The sequence below is a fragment of the Bactrocera dorsalis genome, chromosome 2 (assembly GCF_023373825.1).
Source record: "Bactrocera dorsalis isolate Fly_Bdor chromosome 2, ASM2337382v1, whole genome shotgun sequence".
NCBI lineage: Eukaryota > Metazoa > Arthropoda > Insecta > Diptera > Tephritidae > Bactrocera > Bactrocera dorsalis.
This window is the reverse complement of record NC_064304.1, coordinates 31525620-31546748: the sequence shown is the minus strand read 5'-3', so window position 1 is coordinate 31546748 and position 21129 is coordinate 31525620. Positions and strand designations below refer to the sequence as shown.

At 35.3% G+C, this 21129-nt stretch overlaps 1 protein-coding gene across 10 annotated transcripts in view; it reads left to right on the top strand.

Moving 5' to 3' along the window:
- The first annotated feature begins 832 nt into the window (after positions 1-832).
- Positions 833-21129, top strand: part of LOC105231941 (aminopeptidase N) — a 186356-nt gene continuing 166059 nt past the window's right edge. For 9 of the 10 annotated variants that reach the window (XM_049449254.1, XM_049449248.1, XM_049449253.1 and 6 more), the window contains exon 1: positions 833-989. The gene's annotated coding sequence lies outside the window, so the exon portion shown is untranslated. Of the gene's footprint in view, positions 990-1036; positions 1057-21129 lie in introns of those variants that run through there. The other variant, XM_049449246.1, reaches the window with a different exon arrangement.

Genomic DNA, 21129 nt, shown 5'->3' with positions numbered 1-21129 from the left:
AGGGCCCGTCGATTGGCCACCAAGTTGGACTATCTGAGACGTAGCCGCGGCCAATATTTTAAAGAGATAATCTTAAAAAAAAAAAATAAATAATAAAGAATGCTCTTCAAATGATAATAAACATTCTCCATTAAATTTGAAGATTCTGCATTTTCTCTTAAAAAAAAGTAGGGTATCCTATATAGTATGTATGGAAATACAAAAATTTTAAATTTGCTATCTGTCTATATTAACTCATTTAGAGAGACAATGCTGATTAAAATGTTAAAAAAAAAACAATAACCTAAGCGTCTAACAAAGCTGTTATCTTATCACTGCATAACAGAGCGCCTCATCACCCGTTCTGTTGAATAGCTAACAGACTCGGAAGTGTGCATAGGTACTCGCACTCTGTTAAGCGGTCATCAACATGCTCATATGTTCAACACCAGTGATGATGTCATTAAATGAGGAAGCCCTCAACACCAGCAAACAACCAAGCAATAGTTGGGCGGTTAGCAGAAAGCCGCGCTGCCTGCGCTCAAATAACCCCAACCCGCTGTGCAGATACATATGTGTGTGTGCCTGTGCGCACGCATACGTCATCGTGCCACTGCAAAAGCGGGCGGCGAACAGCTGTTCGCTAAACGCGCGCTGTCTACGGGCAACTCGACCAAGCGCCAACATTAACAGCGGCGCTCATGGAGAGAACTCCAACAGTGGCGCACTAAACAGCGCGGCCAAGCGCAGCGCAGCGCCGGTGGTTGTGGCTGCAGTGCGCCGCCACGAATGGGCTCGTATTCGGTATTCTGCGGCACGGCCGACGTGTGCCGGCGACAGCGTCGAGCACAATTCCGATTTGAATTTCATTCAGTCTGCAAAAGTATCTACAGCGTTTCGGTTGTATTTCAGCGGCGGCGCTAACGTATTTCGCTCCACTTAGTGTTTGTAGTAGCACACAAAAATTATAAATTGACGCGCGTTCAAAATTTTCCCCTATAAATAGTGAGGTGTGTGGAAATCATTGAAGAAATATTTTCGAAAATATTCGTACTAATTGTTAAAAGCATAAAAAGTGTGAGGAAATTGAAGGCAAATTTCTGTGTTTACATTGAAAAAAATATTACTCTTCTTCTTCTGCTATTTGATTGCGAAACTCGAAAGAAAGGTCGCTTACGCACAAGAATCGAATGCATAGAAAGCGAAATTTTCAGCGCCAATGCATTCGACGTTTGTTATTGTTGTTTTTATTGCTGTGCGTGTGTTGTTGTTGCTAGTTTTTATTTTTTTTTTGGTGCCACTGGCGTGCGTTGGGTGTTGGGTGCGCCCCAAAAGGCAGTCAAGTGTAAGTGCGGTATTGTTAGTATGCAGCGCCGTTGTTGTTAATGTTCATATGTATGTAAAGCAGAACGTTTCTTGCGCTGGAACTGTGTGTTGTGCTCGCGCCCGTTCTTATCTGCATACCTCCAAATACATGCCTAGGTCTATTGGCATTTGTGTTTTGGTTTAACAATTTTTGCCGTTTTTGTTGTTGCTTATTGTGGCAGTCTAACAGACGTACGTGGGTGCACGTGAATGCGTTTGGAGTGGACCGCACAAGTGCCGCCACTTGAATTGGGTCTAATATTTAACTTTTAGTGTTTTATAAACCGGCTAAGAGTCGTTGGAAAATAGTTGAACAGTATGCGGTTGTAGGCAGTATGAAAATATATATTTACATATACATAGATGGTATATATGTACATACAATATATTATAAATAACATTAGAACTATTGAAATGCCAGCAGCGTTATTCATGAAATATTTGAATGGAAGTTAAAAATGAGGCTTTTGATTGATGTTCGAAATTAAAGTAATTAGTGCTCTTCAAAAACTGTAAAAAAATTTAAAGTTGTAAAAAAAGATAGTAAAAAAATTATTTAAAAAAATAGTTAAAAAAAATAATCATAATAAAATATTTTTTAACCATCTTAAATCTGTAGATTTTATTTCTATTATAAAAACGCTTGTTTCATGAGTTTGTAACTCAGCAGGAAATATTACAATTTTATGCTTTAAAACGTCGGTTTGAAAATTTTTAGAACTATCTTTGTTAATGATAAACTAAATTGGCAACTACTTGATAAATTTGGTAGTCAAAATAAATAACATTTAAAAATTGTAAACTTAAAAAAAATAGTTTTAAAGTTTGTAAAGCAGTAAAATACAATCATTTGAAAATGGACTATGAGAACTTAATGAATGAATGAACTCTGACATGTAATATTTTCCACTTTATTTATGAAAACATTCAGATATATTGGAAAAAATGTTATGAAATCAGCTTTCTTCAGACTTTTGTGCATTGATTTTACAAAAAAAACTATTTTTTAAACCCTGATTGGGGTATATTAAGTTGGGCACGAAGTTTCTTATAACCACAAGTAAATGTTAGAGATCCTTTAAATTAAATGTAGATATATAAATGCTCTTTATGACGAGCTGAATCCGTGTTGCCAAGTTCGTCTTTCCGTCCGGCTGTATGTACGCGAAAATCTCTCCTTCAATTTTTGAGAAATTGTTTAATATTTTGTAGATGTCTTTTTCTTCTTACAAAGCTGCTGATATCGGATCACTACAGCATACAGCTGCCATTACAAACAGAACTATCAAAATAATGTATTTACATGGAAAACTTTTTCATTTGACGAAATATCTCTACGAAATTTGACAGCGGTGCAATCTCCGAAAAAATCTGCACGATCGAAATCCAGTTCTTCCATGGATAAATCTTATGTCCGAATACGAAGAAATCTGGTCGATCAAAATCCAGTTCTTATACGCACAATTTTTTTTGGTTCACGAAATATCTTGTAAAAATGTGGCATGGAGTATTATCTAAAGCAATGGAGCAATCTCCGAAGAAATTGTTCAGATCGCATTATTATAACCTATATCTTCCATATAAACTGACCGATCAAAAACTGAAATAAAGAAAAGTATAAGGGGGTATATACTATAAAAAAATGCAGATAGATTGTCCTTTAATTCTAAAATGTTTCAAAAAATTATATAACAGCGTCTATCTATCTAAACTTTTAGGTATTTAAATCATGGAACCCACAAAAATCAAATCCAGATTTACCATACACATCTTCTTCTTCTTCATTGGCGAAGGCAACGCTTACGTGGTTATAGTCGCGTTTAAAAATGCGCATGAGGCTGTTTTGTCCTTTTCATGTGTCCCTTTCATTGTGGTGGGTCCTAAACCCAGCGCACAACTCTGGTGAGAGAATATACCATATTATACCATACATATGTATAATTCAGTAAAATTATGAACACGGAACTTAGTACCTCATTTCAATATTTGAAAAACCAAAAGTTCAAATAAGTCGTGCGATTTTTTTTTCTTGTTCCCCAAATGGAAATTGTCGCTCCGTGGAACCCGTTTTCAGTCGAAGAGATAAAAAAACTCGCTGAAGGAGCTGAAGGCCATCTCAAAAGATTTATTTACTATTTCCGGGTACTTTTTTGTTACAATATCGTTTTTTTTTTTTAAATAAATACTAGATAATTGCTTATTCTTAGCTGAAAGAACAAAAGCAAAATATTGAACTAATTTACAGTGGCTGCTAAATACAATTTTTTATTTATGAACATTAATTTTTTAGCATAAATATGTTTATTAGCATAAACAAAATGTTTGTAAAGCTTTTTTTCTAAATTTTTCTTACTTTAACAAATCAAGTTGTTTACTTTCGCAACACTTTTATACGGTACTTATAATTTATTGCCACTCAAAAGCTACGCGAAGTGTTTTATGATACAAATTTTCAAAATTCGCTGCCATATTCCATAAAAAAAAATTGTGAAAAATTTTTAAGTGCGTCCAAAATAATAAAAAAACGAATTTGTTAATGCAAATCCATCAAACAAATGAAATATTAATAATTTCGTGCACAATAATTCATGTGTTACGTGTTGCAATTTCAAAATACATGTGTACAATATTTTTCACAAGCAATTTAAACACATAAAGTGTATGTTCGTGTGTTACTATGTGCATTTGTGTGAAGAAAAAGATAAAAAAAAACAAAGAAAAATTGAATTGAAAGTTAAAATTGAACAATTGCTATTAGCACAGCTGCAGCGATAGACAACAAATGCTTAGCAGTCGACTGCAGAGCGCAAGTGCTGCACAATAGCATACATGCATACGCACATATACATATATGTGAGGCCCACAAAAATTGAGCACATCCACACAGCGTTGACCTTGAAGGTAAGTGCATGCCGCTTTTATTATTATACATATTTCTAAATTTAACATATAAACTGCTGTGAGTAGCCACCACTACATACAAAAATATGCTATTCACACACGTATACAGACGCACCTGCTAGTATGTGTAGTGCACGTGAACTAGCGCCGCTACTTTTGACTCCAGTCTCGTTTCCGTTTTAAACTTTTCGTACAAATTATCGATTGTTTGGGGAATACAGACGCATATATACATATCGACATACATACACACTTATATAAATGCATGAACCGTTGTGTTTGTGTGCGAAGAGTCCTTCGCCTCAAAGCTTCGTCGAATAGCAACAAAGTCATAAGCTGCAGCAAACAAACTCATACTTTTGTATGTATGTATATATGTATATACATACGTACATTTACTTTATACTCATGATATATTTATAGGCACTTAAACGTGCACAGCTTTATGAGCCGACAAGCGCAACAACAACCTTGGTACCGGCAAGGACACAGTGCAGATGATTTGTGCAACGCAGCAACAGCAGCTGACCCCCGGCTACAGCCAGGAAATCTGCGGCATTTTGCAGCAGTACGCATGTTTGCCGCTGACCACAACAACAACCACAGCAACAACAACTGTTGCAGAAATTGCCAAATCAAAGTGCAAAATACAGCAACAATTAGTTTGCAAATTTTGCCGCATTGCAGCTGCCGGCTGCTTTTTCAGGCAACATGTTGCTTGAATGATGTTGCAGCAACATGTGCGATGCATAAATGCTTGCTTGTTCTACAAACGAGTTGTTGGAAAGTATTTTTCAAGTGAATCTTCTTTAGGTATTGCCGTTAAAATTAATGTTGCAACGCAATTGTATAACGCAACGAATTTTCGTCACACTCGCGGTGAACAGAGCGTCATTTTAGTGTAAACTGAACCAATTTTAATTATTTTTTTTAATTTTTTCGAAGAGATATTCACTAATTTTTAACGAAAAAACTTTACGAAGTTGCCACCTATTTTTAAAAAATTAAAGATACTTGTAAAATGACAATTTGAAGCCTTAAAATATTAGCAAGTTGCCACCTATTTAGAAAATAAAAAATAACATTATTAGCTGTAAACAGTTTACAGTTGAAAATAAGTTACGATAATGGTTATAATCTCTTTACAATTTTTCTCGCAATGAATTTGAGTATGAATCATTCTTGAAATGCCGTTTAAAAAAATTTGAGAACTTTTTGAATTTTTTTATTTATTTAAAATTTTAAAATAAATAAAATATTACATTATGAGCACCAAACTAAACAGCTTTAGTAAAAACTGTGCATGAAAAATTTTTGTGAAGAGTTGCCACTTAATGCAAAAAAATGTCAAAAAATTTTATAAATAGAAAACAACATAAAATTAGTTTTAAACTGAATTATGACAGCTTACTAAGAAAAATAATTTTTAGAAGGTTGCCACCTTTTTGAAAAACAAAAATGTTGAAACATAAAAATGGTTTAAAAAGATTTTAATATTTCTGATAATATTATTTGCACTCATTTTCCTTAGAGGGTTGCCACCGGTTTGAAAAATATTTAAGCAATAGTAACTTCAAATAAAAGGGTCGAAGGTAGTTGAAATTCTAATTAAGGGCTGTCATCAATTTAAAAATAGTTTCAATTTTTTTTTAATATTTCTGATTTAACCATTTCCACTCCTTCTCTTCAGAACGTTACCACCTGTTTGAAAAATATTTAAGTAGTAAGAATATCAAATCAAAGGGTCGTAGACAGTTGAAATTATTTTGAAGGGTTCCAAAGTAAGTTCTTGTGTGGAAAACTTTTTAATTTGACAAGATATCTTCGCGAAATTCAGTATAGAATATTGCCCAAAGCAGCGCTATAATCTCCGAACAAATTGTTCAGATCATATCACTACAGCATTTAGTTGCTATACAAACTGTACGATCAAGATCAAGTTCTTATATGAAAAACTTGTTTTATATTTGAGATATCTTCATGAAATTTAGCATGACTTATTGCCCACAAGCACCGCTACAACCTCCCAAGAAATTGTTCCAATCGGACATAGCATACGAGTATAGCTGCCAAGTAAATTGAACAATAAAAATAAAGTTTTTGCTTAGAAAACTTTTTCATTTGTGAAGGGTATTTTAGCTTGCTCAAGGTTTTTTCTTCTTTTAAAAAATAATTGAAATATGAATTTCGTTTATTTTCGTATGCTACCTACATAATTCGCCGGTTACGTGAGTCTGCTCTGACTGGTGGGTGTTGCTCATGGCGGCCACTGCGAGTGTTTCTGTTTCAACCACGCTTGTTGTTGCCATGCCATTGCACTTCGTTTCGCTTTCAATTACTTCTCCACACTTGCGTTTTTCGCCTGTTTATAAGTCATATTTATTTTTTTGCTTTCCACATTTGTTCTGCTGCAAATTCGATTTGTTTGTTTTTATATAAAAACAATATATAAAAAAGAGTTTAAACAAATAACCTGTGAATGACTGCACCGCTGACACTTGCTAGCGACTGGTGAGCATTAAATGTGCATACTCGTTGATTTGTATCTACATACATATGTAAGTATGAATATATGCGCTCACTCTTCTTCGCTTAACACCCATGTTGGAGCCACTGCTGCTTGTTGCTGTTAGTGGTGACAGCGTTGCATTTCTAACAATTCATTTAATTTGCTTTTTTTTATTTGTTTTTTGTATTTTTTTTTTTGACACCATATCTTTTCCCGTTCTTTCAGCTGTCGCGCTGCACTTGTCTTTCATTCATTGCTTTTGCCTCGGTCTTTAAGCGACTGCTAGGCAAATGCACTGTTAACTTAATTTATTATTTCGACCCATTTATTTGCTACTGTTTTTCAGCTCTTGCTGTTGTTGTTGTTCGCTCTCTGCTTCTTCTTGTACATTTTGTTGAATATTGCGTGGCGAATGCGAGGTGCGATTTTTCATGCATGCCTAATTACGCCCCCTTCGGTGGTCAGAGCATATGCACGTCTGTTTAGCGGTGCCCCACTGCAACTTGTGCTCAGCGCATTTAACCTCGTTTCGCGGAATTGTCTTGTAGGAGTGTGAAATTAATGGTCGAACAAGTGCTCTTACTAGAATTTCGCCCTCAAGCATGCATTTAACTGTAACGCCGAAGTTTACTTTGAATCGTTTTGCCAACGGAAGAAACAGCTGTTTGATAAATTTCATTGAAAACGAAGAGAAAGTTCGTGGGGAGTACGAAACAATTATTTTGAAGAAGTGTGGTTGAAAGTTTTAAAGAGTTAATTCCAAGTGATAGACGATTTTTTTAATTATATGGTAATTGAAGAAATAGTAAAATGCTTCCTTATTTTAAGTACTCGTTATTTATGTGGGTTTCAAATGAGGTCAAACGTCTTTCTTAATAAACCTAAAATATATGTATTTTCTTAATTGACCTATGAAGCAACAATAAAAGTTTTTAGTTAAAATCCATTGATTAATGCATGTTAGTTGTTCATGTCAGTACTCGATATACTATTTTTGGAAAAAATTACAGATATTTGGTATTACGCCAAAATGATCTGAATGAATAAAACTAGGTACATACATATATTTTACATTTTCAAACTAGACTCTACGTCGCTTAAATATCAGAGCAATATTTGATCTAAAGCTTTCGACCTTTCGCCGACCCATTCGTATGTTAAAACAATAACAAAGTAATACAGCTAACTTTAGTATAAGAATGTATGTGAAATAGTGATCAAATTTGACTTGGACTGACAATTTATTTTCAGATATTTAAAAAAAATTTATTATCGACTACAAAAAAGGCTGCTGAGCCAGTACAAATATGGCAACGCTTAATTTAATTTTCCATGCACTTCTTATAAACCGTTGTGGACTGGAGTAGCCTTCAGTGACTTAAGCGAATTTTTTTATTCCCAGTTTATTTTTGGAACGCCATTCGTTAGATTGTTGGACAGTTTTGACGTCATATTCTTAAACTCACATCTCGTTCTCATGAATGATGCACTTGATGAATGTAAGGTTCTCGTCTTTGGTGGAAAGCATATTTTTGCGACTTCTACTCGACGTCGTTCTTGCAAAAGATTCAGATCTTTTGATATCATCTAATATTGTTGCACTTCATACCCAAAACACTTATTGAAATGAGTTGAGTCACTCTATAAGAGGTCAACGTGCCAAATTTATTCATATGTCTTTTGAAGGTAAGGGTTAACGAAAAATATATGGATTTAATTCCAGTAGCGCCACCTATGTGTCAGGTCGGGGACTTTTCAATTGATTTGAGAACCGATGCTATCTCTCTGATGCCATGAGGACGATTTTCAAGCACTATTTCATATAAAAATATGCCATTTCATTAACATAGTTCATTTTAAGTTTGCCGTTATTTCAAAAACTGTCTCTAAATCGCTGTAACTATGTATACGTATTTCTTCTCATCAGAAATTGAAGCATACATTAGTGACAAATAAAAAGAGTTAAAATAAGGTTCAAACGCTATGGACCTCAAGAAGATTACTCAAAAGATATTGCAATTTATTGAAGTGGTTGAGACTGGGACTGAACTGAACGAATAAATATTTGCTATTTACCATTTTGGGCGCCAGTGAACATAAAAGCCTACAATACATAAATTTGGTGTGATTTTGCTTAGCAGAAAATATCTTTGCCACATTCCACGAAAATTTTATCTTTAGCGCTCGAAGTTCATATCTGCAGATAAGTTCGCGGGAAGAATCGCAACGGAATAGTTTCAAAACTCTTACGTTTTACGAAATTTGTGTAAATAAATTTGTGGTGATAAGATAACAAAAGTATGAAAAATGCACACAAACAAATTCCTAGATACAAACGAAAAGAAAATAATTTATAGCAAAGTGGAGCCACTTCCATTACAAGCAGAGTTGTCTTCCTGCAATTACAACGAATCTGAGCGTACTCAAGTAGTGGAGTGGGAGCATAACGTATTGCTTTATTTTCCGCTTATAAATCTAGATTGTATACATATATGCCTGAATCTCATTTATCATTATGTGTTTGTATGTATATAGGAAATATGTTTACGAATACCATTCTATTGCGAAATAGCAAAAATATTGGGGCAACACCGGCAGACGGTGAAAACACTTGCATTGTGTGGTAATCAGCAAGTTCAAGAGCCTTTTTATGGAAGAAAAGTGATTTTGAAAAGCAAGAGATGCCGACAAGTCTAAAGTATTTCAGAATGAAGTTGTTGAGTATGAATAAAAAGGTTATAAATATACATAGGAAAATATATATAGAGCACAACCTAAGACAACCCGAATACTATAGAAGCGCAGGCAGTCAACGAAACTGAATTTGGCTTGCCTTTCATTCACTTCAATAGATTAGTACTTGGATGGGATGCTAGTAATTGTTGCAAATAAGGCAGACAGCATGAGAAAGAAGAATAATAAAAATGTGCTGCCAACAATGTTGGAAGCTGGCAACTTAACAGAAAAGTGCTGAGTTGCCTCAGCGACAGACACCAAAACATTTTGCAATACCGTGACTTGGCGCCAGGAAGGCTGCTACAGTTTTTCGCTTATGGTCGTTAGACCGTTAGCGCTGTTGGAAAACATGTATGACCTGACACATAACGTTATATATAAATATACATATATATGTAAGTACATGTATTCTTACATGTTTCCTGTGGATTCAAATGCGATTGACCCGCCGCTGGTGCCATGTGATTGCCTTTGTTAGTGTATATACACGCTTACATAGTATAATATATCTTTGTCTACTCGATTTGATCTTGCTATCGCACTAATGTGCCACATTCGCGTATTGTTTTTGCCACTTTTGCCATTTTTCCAATTTCAATTCAGTAGTTGGCTGGTGTTAAGGCATATGCCCGCATGAATAGACATTTTCGCAGCTGGAAGCCGTTTGTTGACTGGCGGAATAATTTTATTTATATTTATATATGTATATACAAATACCTACATACATATTTTTGTTTGTTTTTGTGGTTTTTGCAATGTGGCATTGTGTTTTGAAATGGTTTGCTGGCACATTTTCCAAAGTGCTAAATCGTGTGCTAGACATTTTGCGAATACTCCCACTAATTCTCTGTTATAAATATTTATTTGGAATTTCGAGATTTAGGGTGCAAATTTTATGTTTGTGGGTATTTAAGATGAAACTGTTATTGTTTCAGCAATTCTGTGCAATATTTTCATTTGTTAAAAGCGATTTATTTAATTTAATTTAGGGGTATATTTGTTGGGAATATCGAATAAATTTTCAAAACGACAGCAGGGACGTCCGACAAACTGCAAAGGGTGGATTTTTAATTTTTTTCTAACATCTAAGATTTTAAGTAGCAAATAGAGGTGTTGGCTTAGAACAAAAAAAAACTTGTTGAGTAGATTATTTGGAAATTTGGTTTTGTGGTTCCATAAACCTTTATTTAATACAGTTTATATCAAATTTATATTCGTATTTAACCCGGTGTAGTTACGAAATTGGGTAGTCGAAAAATAATTATCTTATCGACTAATACGAGTATTATTTGAACCAATTTTTTAATAAATTAAAATCAATTTTAATTAAGAATTATCGACGGACTAGTATTGGTAACGTTGTTTTCCCATAAAGTGCTTCGAACTTATCCGGATGGAGTCCGAATAACATTAGAAAAATTACATGAAATATGTTATTCAGATATAATATTATCTTTTCAACTTTGAAAAATATTAATTTCAGCTGCACTATATGCTATCATATCTTTCACAGATTCATGATATATCATAAATGAGCATGAAAGCATTTTTTCTTGATTTTGATCGGACAGTTTATATGAAAACTATATGCTCTAGTGGTCCGATCTGAACAATTTGCCCAAAGAAGCACTTCCAAGCAAATGGTTGCTTGTTCTTTTTTTTGGAAAAACTGGATATATCGCAACCATACCACTAGAAAAAGCCAGAACAATAAATTCTGAGTGATACACAACCATCTGTTCGCCAGTTGTCTTTCAAGGAATTAGGAAAAGCAACCGTCAAGACGGATCATTCTTCACCACGTCAGTGAGAGCACTCCCACTTCGACTGATTCAATAGCATGTTTAGCACTCAAAACATCGATTTTATGAGTCAGCCGCCGTATAGACCTTACTTGAGACCGAATGAACTCTTTTTTATTCCCGGATGTAAAGGATAAACTAATAGATCAACCTTTTTCGACACCTGAAGAGGCGGTTGATGTGTTCAGATTGCATGTTTAAGAGATGGCTAAATCAGAGTGCCAATAGTGCTGCGATAATTGGTTCAAACGCATGTAAAAGTATATAGATCTTAAGGGAGAATATTTGAAAAATAAAAATAAAGCGTTTTCATTGATTAAAATTTGTTTTTTTTTTTCTCTAATCCCGAAATATAAAAGACAAGATACGCATATGGCAGCTATATGCTATAGTGGTTCGATATCGATTTCGACAAATGATTAGATTCTTGAAAAGAAAGGGACGATTTCTCAACAATCAAAGAACTGGTTTACGTATATACAGACAAATGGACGGACAATTGGACAGGGAGATGGTCATGGCTAAAAGGACGCAGCCCATCACACTGGTCATTCGTATATATTTTTTTTTGGAGTCTGCTACGTTTCCTTCTGGGTATTAGAATTTTCGTAGCAAACTTATTATAAACTGTTCAGCGAATTTGGACACCTTAGATTTGATGAAACAATGTTACTGTTTGTTTCTTGTAAGCAGTGGCAAGAAAAAGCGCATATGGGATAAAATTTAATATATTTCTTCAATAATAATTTTAATTTTATTGATATTAATAACCCCAACATATTTCCGTGTTCCACCCAAAATGAGGCAAAAAGTCCAGTGATGAAAGTTAAAAAAATTTTTGAAACGGCGGGTTCTAAAACTCATCTGCCAAGGAAGCAAAAAATTCATCAGCTGCGATTTATAATTTTACTTATTAAGAGAATTTTATCTTTTTAATGCTAAAGAGTGACTCTGATATTTGCTGTAAATGAATGTAGAATTGAAATCATGACATATGCGCCGGAATTGATTCAGAAGTTCAAAATTTGTTTTATATACTTTTAAAAGCAAAATGTCTAAACATTCGTATCAAAAGGGCTTTGACGTTAAAAGTTCTCGTCTGCAAGAAAAATGAGTTACAAACTGATATAGTATATTGTATTCAGAAGCTTTACTAAGCCAAGCGGTTTCCTACGATTGATGTGTGTAGGTTTTATAAACTTAGCTTGTTGTTGTTATAAAAGATGTTTGGGCTGTTGTTGTTCAAAAATTGCATACCACTTTATCTACTATTTATTCACGAACTGAATAGCTGTAAATTTTACCCCATTTCTGTTGCGCTAGCAAAGTTAGCAAACTATTATATTACAGATATCAGCGGCCGATAATGAAATGCGCTGGCAATATACATAAGTATTACAGGAAGAGGAAATTGCATTTAAATTTATAGGAAATAGGAGCAGCTGTTGGTAGCGATTGGCTGCGGGAAATTTGATTTTACTTTTGTTAGTAAAAAATATCAAATAACGATAAAATCTCTTTGGTAATTGCAAGCAAATAATACCCAACTCATTATGGCAATCATAACAGTAATAAGGCAGTTAGACAATAGAGGCGCCCCTTTTGTATGTGCTTATTTGTTTATTATTGTTTTTGCATTAGCCCAGGGTTCATTTTGCAGGAGACTTTTTGTTTGGCAGTCGTTGAGAGGGACAAAGAGGAAAGTTTGAAATAATTTGTATCTTTTTTAAGTAATAATTGGACGAACATATGGTTTTTTATATTTAGCACTCTCATCGCTTTTCTACCAATACTAATTTGCTTTATACTCTTTCGCTTTCTTTCTTACTCTCACTTTGACTGCAAAGGATTTATTTTGACTAAATCGGACTGTCTATAATTTATGGCGTTACCTTTTGTTAAGCCGAAGTCATTCAGTGCGCTATTAACACGTTCAAACTAGCTGATAGCTTAGTGTGTAAATTTTTTGGTAGACCCAGTAGGAAAAATTTCAGATTTTAATGAAAAAGTTTAATATTACTGCATTTCATTAAAGGCAGGTTTTTTTTAATATTCTACTTTAGTAGGCAAGGGTTCAATTCTCAGGCATTAGTGTTGGTAAAAATCAAAACGGCTAATTTTTTAAGCCAGTGAATCTGTAATAATATATATTTTCTTTATTTGCAGTAGGAATAAATGGAAAAAATTAAAAGGAGTTAAAAATATATATATTATTGGATAATCTGACAACTTTGGTATATGATTTTGAACTGGACGTGTTTTCTGCCGGCTTAACTCAGATTATTTTTCTTGAAAAGGTTAATACTCATAATTAGTAACCGTTTAATATGGTTTTTGATTTTAACTCAACATTTTTCTTATCTACTGTTCAATTAATTCTTTAAAATAACGCTTCATTATCCCTACAAGGCACTCATATAAATCACCTACCCTTGCCTACATTCAGCTAAAAGTATGTGTAATAGGCATCGATTTCCAGTTGTCAGCACTGCAACCAATTTGCCCCTATTGACAATAGCCGACGTCCTGAGGGGCGTATATTTCACATAATTCTTTTATATGCACCGCAAGGCAGAAAGGAAACTCCCTTTGTTTACTTTCACTTTGTTTTAGTTTTCGTATTTTCGCTTCAACTTTCACCTGGTTATTGTGCGCTGTTCGAAATTTGTTCTTTGTAAGCCGATATATAATTATCTCTGGTGTCATAACCCAACGTTGGTCTGTGTTAAGCTTTGTGGTTTAGTGAAGTATCATTTACAAAGTCCTTTAAATAATATTCTTTTAATTATATGGTTACGTTGTATGGTATAATGCAACAATGGCACTGTGAGCTATTGTGTGTGAGCTGTAACTGGGAAAGTATACTAATTCGCTACGGAAGCCGCATAAATTTGCATATTTAAAGGAAATGGCATATGTCCCGATAGACAGATATGCGGTATTGAAATTATATATGAATTATGCGCTTTTGGTCAATTTATGCGCTGAAACTTTTATATTTGTTCTCCCTTTTTTGGTATAATTTATGGGAATTGCATTTTTGGCACCTCATAATTGTATATGTATATTAAGTAAAGGAAGTAGAATTATACCCAAAAATGCGGAATAGTGATATGATTCTACTATTCTGAACTGAGAAGCCCAATTAGTCTTTCAGTATAAAGGCCTAAAGCACTGTAAATTGTACAAAGTGCGAAATTAATTTTGGGCAGTTATAAAAAATTTATTTTAGGTAAAAATATTAAAGTTTTCTGCTAAAATATTAAACTATTTTTAGGTTAGGTTAGGTAAGAGGGTGGATCCAAAATCGATGGATGTCATTGGACACATATTTGTCATTTGTATTACCCAAAAGTAAGTAAGTAGTTCGGAGGACCTCTTAGGGTTCACTTTAGGGCTCGCAGTCTCACAAGTTCTGCGACCAGCGCTTGCCGAACTCACTGGAGAAGCGTTAGAACACAAGAAGTCATCGCACACCCGACTCGCTTGCAATCGGATTAAATGTGGTAACGGTCCCTTCAAGCCAGCTCATCGGATTTTAGTTTATGTGATTCCTCTGTAACTGCGCACCAATAAAAGTCTAATATGGAAAAGGTTTAACGCTAATCATGCACTCCTGGAAAGCCAATAAAGCCACTCGGTGGTGCTACAATGGTCTGGTAACCCGAAACTAGAGTAAATAGAGAGCTTCCAACATAGGAATCCTCCTCCTATCTGGAAAAACTTTTATGGTGGGATTACAGGCAGCATATACGGATGGGTTAAGCAATGGAACGCAGCCAACACTAAGTCGGTGTCTCCATTGTTTCTGAACATTTCCATTTAACACACTCTCAGATGATAATGATGTTCTGAGAAATATACCCTTAGAAAGCTTCTGAAGATCGTTTGTTATTATATAACTTTATTTATATATTTCTATAAAAATTTTTGGATTCCATTAGTTGGATTTAGAAATCGAATCAAAAGTTTACTGCGGTCAATTATTTTTGCTATTCATCGTTAAAAAGGACGATTAACGATTGAGGGTTTTTAGTAAGAGCTTAACATACAGGTATTACAAAAATGGTACTCACAGCGTACTATCTATAGCTTCCTTGGTTTACACTTTCTATGAATGAAAATAGTATTTTCTAGTTTAATTTCACGTTATTTTTTCAGCCCACATCCGATGTCACATATATAAAATTCTTATATAAAGAGACCTGAAAAAATAAAGGAAAAAAATTAATAGTTGTATTAGCCCCCATCACAGGCTAATAAAAATTCTTGACACTTTGACATTAAGCACGCATAAAAATAATTCGCTCCGCTATAGAAATAGTTCTGTCAGTTATGTAAGTATGTTTAACGAAGATTGACAGATCGCAAAGTCCACACAACGCACTTTCATTCATGCTCAAGTGTACAAAAAATTATGCATAATTTTTATATAAATAAGTATCAGTGATATATAAAAATACCCTGTAAGAAAAACAGCAGTGGCAAACTGTTATCAATGAGTAGAAAATTGGGTAGGCAGAGAATGAAAACGAGTACTTAAGTGGACTTGTAGATGCGCGTAGTGTAAATGCGTACGAAGACTTCGTACAATTACCTTACGCCTTCAATCCGATACAAAAATTACGAACATATTCTAGTTTTGAACTAAACCCTTGTCATTCTAATCATATTTCCCTGCAGGGCCTGAAATCACTCATATCAGTAAACAAGATCATGTTCACGATCGGGCAGCTGATTTGCTACATACTCTGTGTGTGAATCAGCATTAAGTGAAATAAAGGCCCTGGAGTGACAGTGGTTAACGGGCAGGCACACTTAATCAGCGATAGTTAAAGAAGCGCTCATATTTGGACAAATGATCGCACAAATTTGCCACTGACAGTTGACAGCTGCGCGCGAGCGTACGCACAACAATGATGAATGATGATGACACGCGTGACGTTTGATCAGCACAAAATTGAGCAAATTATTTCCGTCACTGGGTCACATACTGAGTGACTTGGCAATAGAGGCATTTCATGAATGGTTAATATTTATCTATGTAATCTTCTACTCGTATACCTAGTATTAGACCAGAATTAATTTCATATAATATTCTGCCGCATTTCGTTGGAACAAATTTGTGTATTATATATTAAATAACGGAACCTGTTTCATACTTTAATAATAGACCGCATATTTCGACACGCATTTCTGCACAGTTATGACAAATGTAATGTGACAGCGCTGCTGAATGGAAACGTCACATCTGACAGTTGAAATGTCAACAAACGTAACACGCTTACAAACCAAGATATATGAATGTAGGTGTGATTCATACAAAATAAGTAATATGTAGCTGTTTTTATGAGTTTTTAATCATTTGATTCGAAGGTGCGTGCAGCAATGTCTTTGTACCTACCGCACCGCTACGCCAGAGTTGCATGTGCCAATGTCAAAAAGCAAAGCAAAAAAATAAACACGCGTTGCACTCTCTCACACGTGTTTGTTTTCCTTTTCTTTAAGGTAAAAGCGCTAAAATGCATATGGCAATTAAAGGGTGATTTTTTAAGAGCTTGATAACTTTTTAAAAAAAAAAAACGCATAAAATTTGCAAAATCTCATCGGTTCTTTATTTGAAACGTTAGATTGGTTCATGACATTTACTTTTTGAAGATAATTTCATTTAAATGTTGACCGCGGCTGCGTCTTAGGTGGTCCATTCGGAAAGTCCAATTTTGGGCAACTTTTTCGAGCATTTCGGCCGGAATAGCCCGAATTTCTTCGGAAATGTTGTCTTCCAAAGCTGGAATAGTTGCTGGCTTATTTCTGTAGACTTTAGACTTGACGTAGCCCCACAAAAAATAGTCTAAAGGCGTTAAATCGCATGATCTTGGTGGCCAACTTACGGGTCCATTTCTTGAGATGAATTGTTGTCCGAAGTTTTCCCTCAAAATGGCCATAGAATCGCGAGCTGTGTGGCATGTAGCGCCATCTTGTTGAAACCACATGTCAACCAAGTTCAGTTCTTCCATTTTTGGCAACAAAAAGTTTGTTAGCATCGAACGATAGCGATCGCCATTCACCGTAACGTTGCGTCCAACAGCATCTTTGAAAAAATACGGTCCAATGATTCCACCAGCGTACAAACCACACCAAACAGTGCATTTTTCGGGATGCATGGGCAGTTCTTGAACGGCTTCTGGTTGCTCTTCACCCCAAATGCGGCAATTTTGCTTATTTACGTAGCCATTCAACCAGAAATGAGCCTCATCGCTGAACAAAACACGCGCGCGAAACACATTTCGAACCGAACACTGATTTTGGTAATAAAATTCAATGATTTGCAAGCGTTGCTCGTTAGTAAGTCTATTCATGATGAAATGTCAAAGCATACTGAGCATCTTTCTCTTTGACACATGTCTGAATCCCACGTGATCTGTCAAATAATAATCCTAAAATCAAATCACCCGTTAGAAAAATTGGAAAGCGAGCGCGACACGCGAAGTCGTCATTATGTTGTCGCTACGTCTATCTGACCGGCGGAAATGTCATAACGATAAGCGCTGAACGGTTGGCCATCCCGAGGTGGTTTGAATAATTGCACTGTGTGTAGGTGTGTGTAGCAATTAAATGGGTGGAAGTGTGGTGAAGCGGAAAATGGGCACTAAAATAACGGTATAAAGGGGAAATTTTCTAAATAAATGTTACCAAGATAAGCGGGTGGAATGCAGCCATGTATGACGTTTACACACTTTTAGAAATATTGTTTGTGGTATTGTCTTGACCACAGCGATATAAGGTGTAAAATTCTTTGAAAATTTTCAGAAAAAACTGCTACAACTACTGCCTAACCATTTTTTTGTTAGTGGAAGATTTAGGTAAATTAATTAAGATTAAGATTTATGAAAAACTTTTCACTCCAAAAACTATGAAACTTGTTTTGTTCAATAAAATCTTATACATATGCATGTATGTATGTATATAAAAATGAAACGCAAAATGTGTTGGTAAGCGCATAACTCAAAAACTCCTCTACCAATTTGACCAATTCTTTTTTCTAAATGTTCGCTGAGGTTCAAAGATGGTTTTTACGGCAAAAAAAAATTTGACAAATTGCCGGAAAATCCCTAAAACAGCCCTTTTCTTTTTTTCCATACAAACGATTGAATTTTTGTTTATTAGTAACGCTAAGGGAACGACTGAACCAATTTTAGTGAAATTTTCAGAGAATGTTCCATGTGGATCGGGGAAGGTTTAGAAATAAAAAAAACCTGTATGCTTTTTGTGAGGAAAAGTCGGAAAATTGGACAATTCCAAAAGGATAATCTTTTCCATACAAAATTTTGTTTTCAATTTTTTGTTTTGTTTTTCAATTATTTGATTCGTTCAAATTTGTCGTTTCTTTCAAAAATTTTTGAAAATTATTCAGTGAAAATGTTATGTGTGTTGCACACAAAGTGATCGAGTACTCCGAGAATGCGATGACTTACATATGTGCGGTATTATACGTCGCGGTCAATCAGAAAGCGGTCATCACGATGTCATAGCAAGACTTTTCAAGCAACAGCTTCGATGGACTTTATCTTCAAGCAACGTATATATGGTGTTGTTAGATGCTAGATGTACTCTGTTGAGTTGCAAAAGAGAGGTTTGCCGCACGCACACATTCTTCTTTGGATAGTGAAATTGATGAAATCATTTCTGCGGAAATTCCTGATGCAGAGAAAAATCCTGTATTATACGAAGTGATGAAAATCAATATCCCACTTCGGTTTGTATGTCTGACAATAAATGCACGAAACAGTATCCACGTGCTTTTCTTTCGGAAACACAAACCTGAAATGATGGATATCCACTCTATCGGCGTCGCCCACCAGACGACAACGGCAGAACATTCAGCATTCAATTTAGAAGAGTAAATATCGAAGTTGACAACACATGGATCGTACTATATTCACCATTATTGTCTAACTCACATTCAAAACTCATATCAATGTTGAATATTGCAGTTTGGTGTAATCGATAAAATACGTTTGTAAATACGTCACCAAAGGAAGCAACATGGCGGTTATTGGTCTTGAACGGTACGGTCGATACGTGAACTGGACCAAAGCACTTTGTAAGATATTTACTTTTTCCGACTGTTTTCCGACTGTTGTGCGTCTCGCAGTTAATTTGGAGAATGTCCAAGGAGTGTATTTCAACCCAGGAAATTCAGTACAGCCAGTGGACACACCGCTAACAACAAAATTAACATTTACGAGTTTTTGATCAACTTTCGTCAGTGATCCGTTTGCGTGGACATTCGGAAATACCTCGATATTATGCATGGAATGTATCGTCGAAGAAATAATTACGCAGAAAGCAAGGCCAACCAGTAGATGGACATCCAGGTGTCTTCTCAACTGATGCCTTAGGACGAATTTACATAATCCACCCGAAAAACGACGATAGTTTCTACCTTCGGTTGCTATTGATAAATGTACGCGGTTCAACTTCATTTGAGTCATTGCGTACTGTGAATCATACGGTGTGTGCACGCCAGCAATTACAATAGCTGGAAAATTATAATCACTGGAATGCAAATGAAGTTCGCACACTTTTCGCGATAATCATTTCGACATATCAGCCTTAATATCCGTGTCTATTATGGGATACGAACAAAAATGACATTGCCGAAGACATTTTACATCGTCTTAGCTAAAAATTGCAAATGGATCAATTCCGGTGGTCTGATATCAATTCCATCTGCCGTTTATCGATCCACGAAAGATGAACTCATCACGAATGTTTATCCGAACATTAGACAAATTATCGTAACTACGATTCCTTGAGTGCACGCACAATGTCAGCTGCCAAACTACCGATGTTGTTGACTTAAACTGGAAGATTCAAAGTCATATTCCGGGAGACTTGCGCTCATACAAATCAATTGATCGTCGTGACAATGAAGACGTCGCCGTGAGTTATCCAGTGGAATTTCTAAATTCTTTGAAGAGGCTTGGTATGCCACTGCATCATTTGCTTCCCATAGTTGGATCTGTCGTTAATATGCTTCGCAATCTTCATGCGTCGAAACTGTGGAATGGAACCCGACTGATTGGGACGCAGCTATCGAATACAAGGGGCAGAATGCTTGACTCTACGAATTCTTTTGAGTTCTATCGATTTGCCATTTCAGTTCAAACGTACTCCGTTTCAAGTAAAAATTGCATTTGAGATGACAATCAACAGGACACAAGGAGAGTCGCATAGTGTGTGGCATAAATTTGGAAATGCCATTTTTTTCACACGGCCAGATATACGTGGCGTGCTCACGAGTTGGAACACCATCTTTTCTGTACACCGGAACGGAAACCAAAAAATGTTGTCTACCAAGCGTCGTTACATTGAAAAAAAAAATGTAATGATAAATTTAACTTTCTTTTCATTTCAAAACACATAATTTCCCGCAGGACAACGGCTGCGGGGTCAGCTAGTATTAAAATAAAATTTGGTTCTATGGAGTCATATATTGGAACGTACCAACCAACATAGCACATTGTCTTGATATAAGTTTCTTGATCATCTGTTTTCTGACTTTGTTGGAGTAGGGAGCGCATACGAATATTTTATGAATATGCAAAGAGAATGTAGACAACCATGTCAAAAGGGTATTGAATGTTAATATAACATCCATAGCTGGTCTACTCGGAAGTTTATCAAACTGACCGAAGCTTAGACTTAATTAACGCGGGAATTTAGTTTTAGGAAACGAGAGATGAAAGAGAAAGACTATTGGTCAAAAGAATTATATCTAGTTTCATCAAATGTCAATGCTAAGGGCTAATCTAAGACATGAACCTTTGTAGG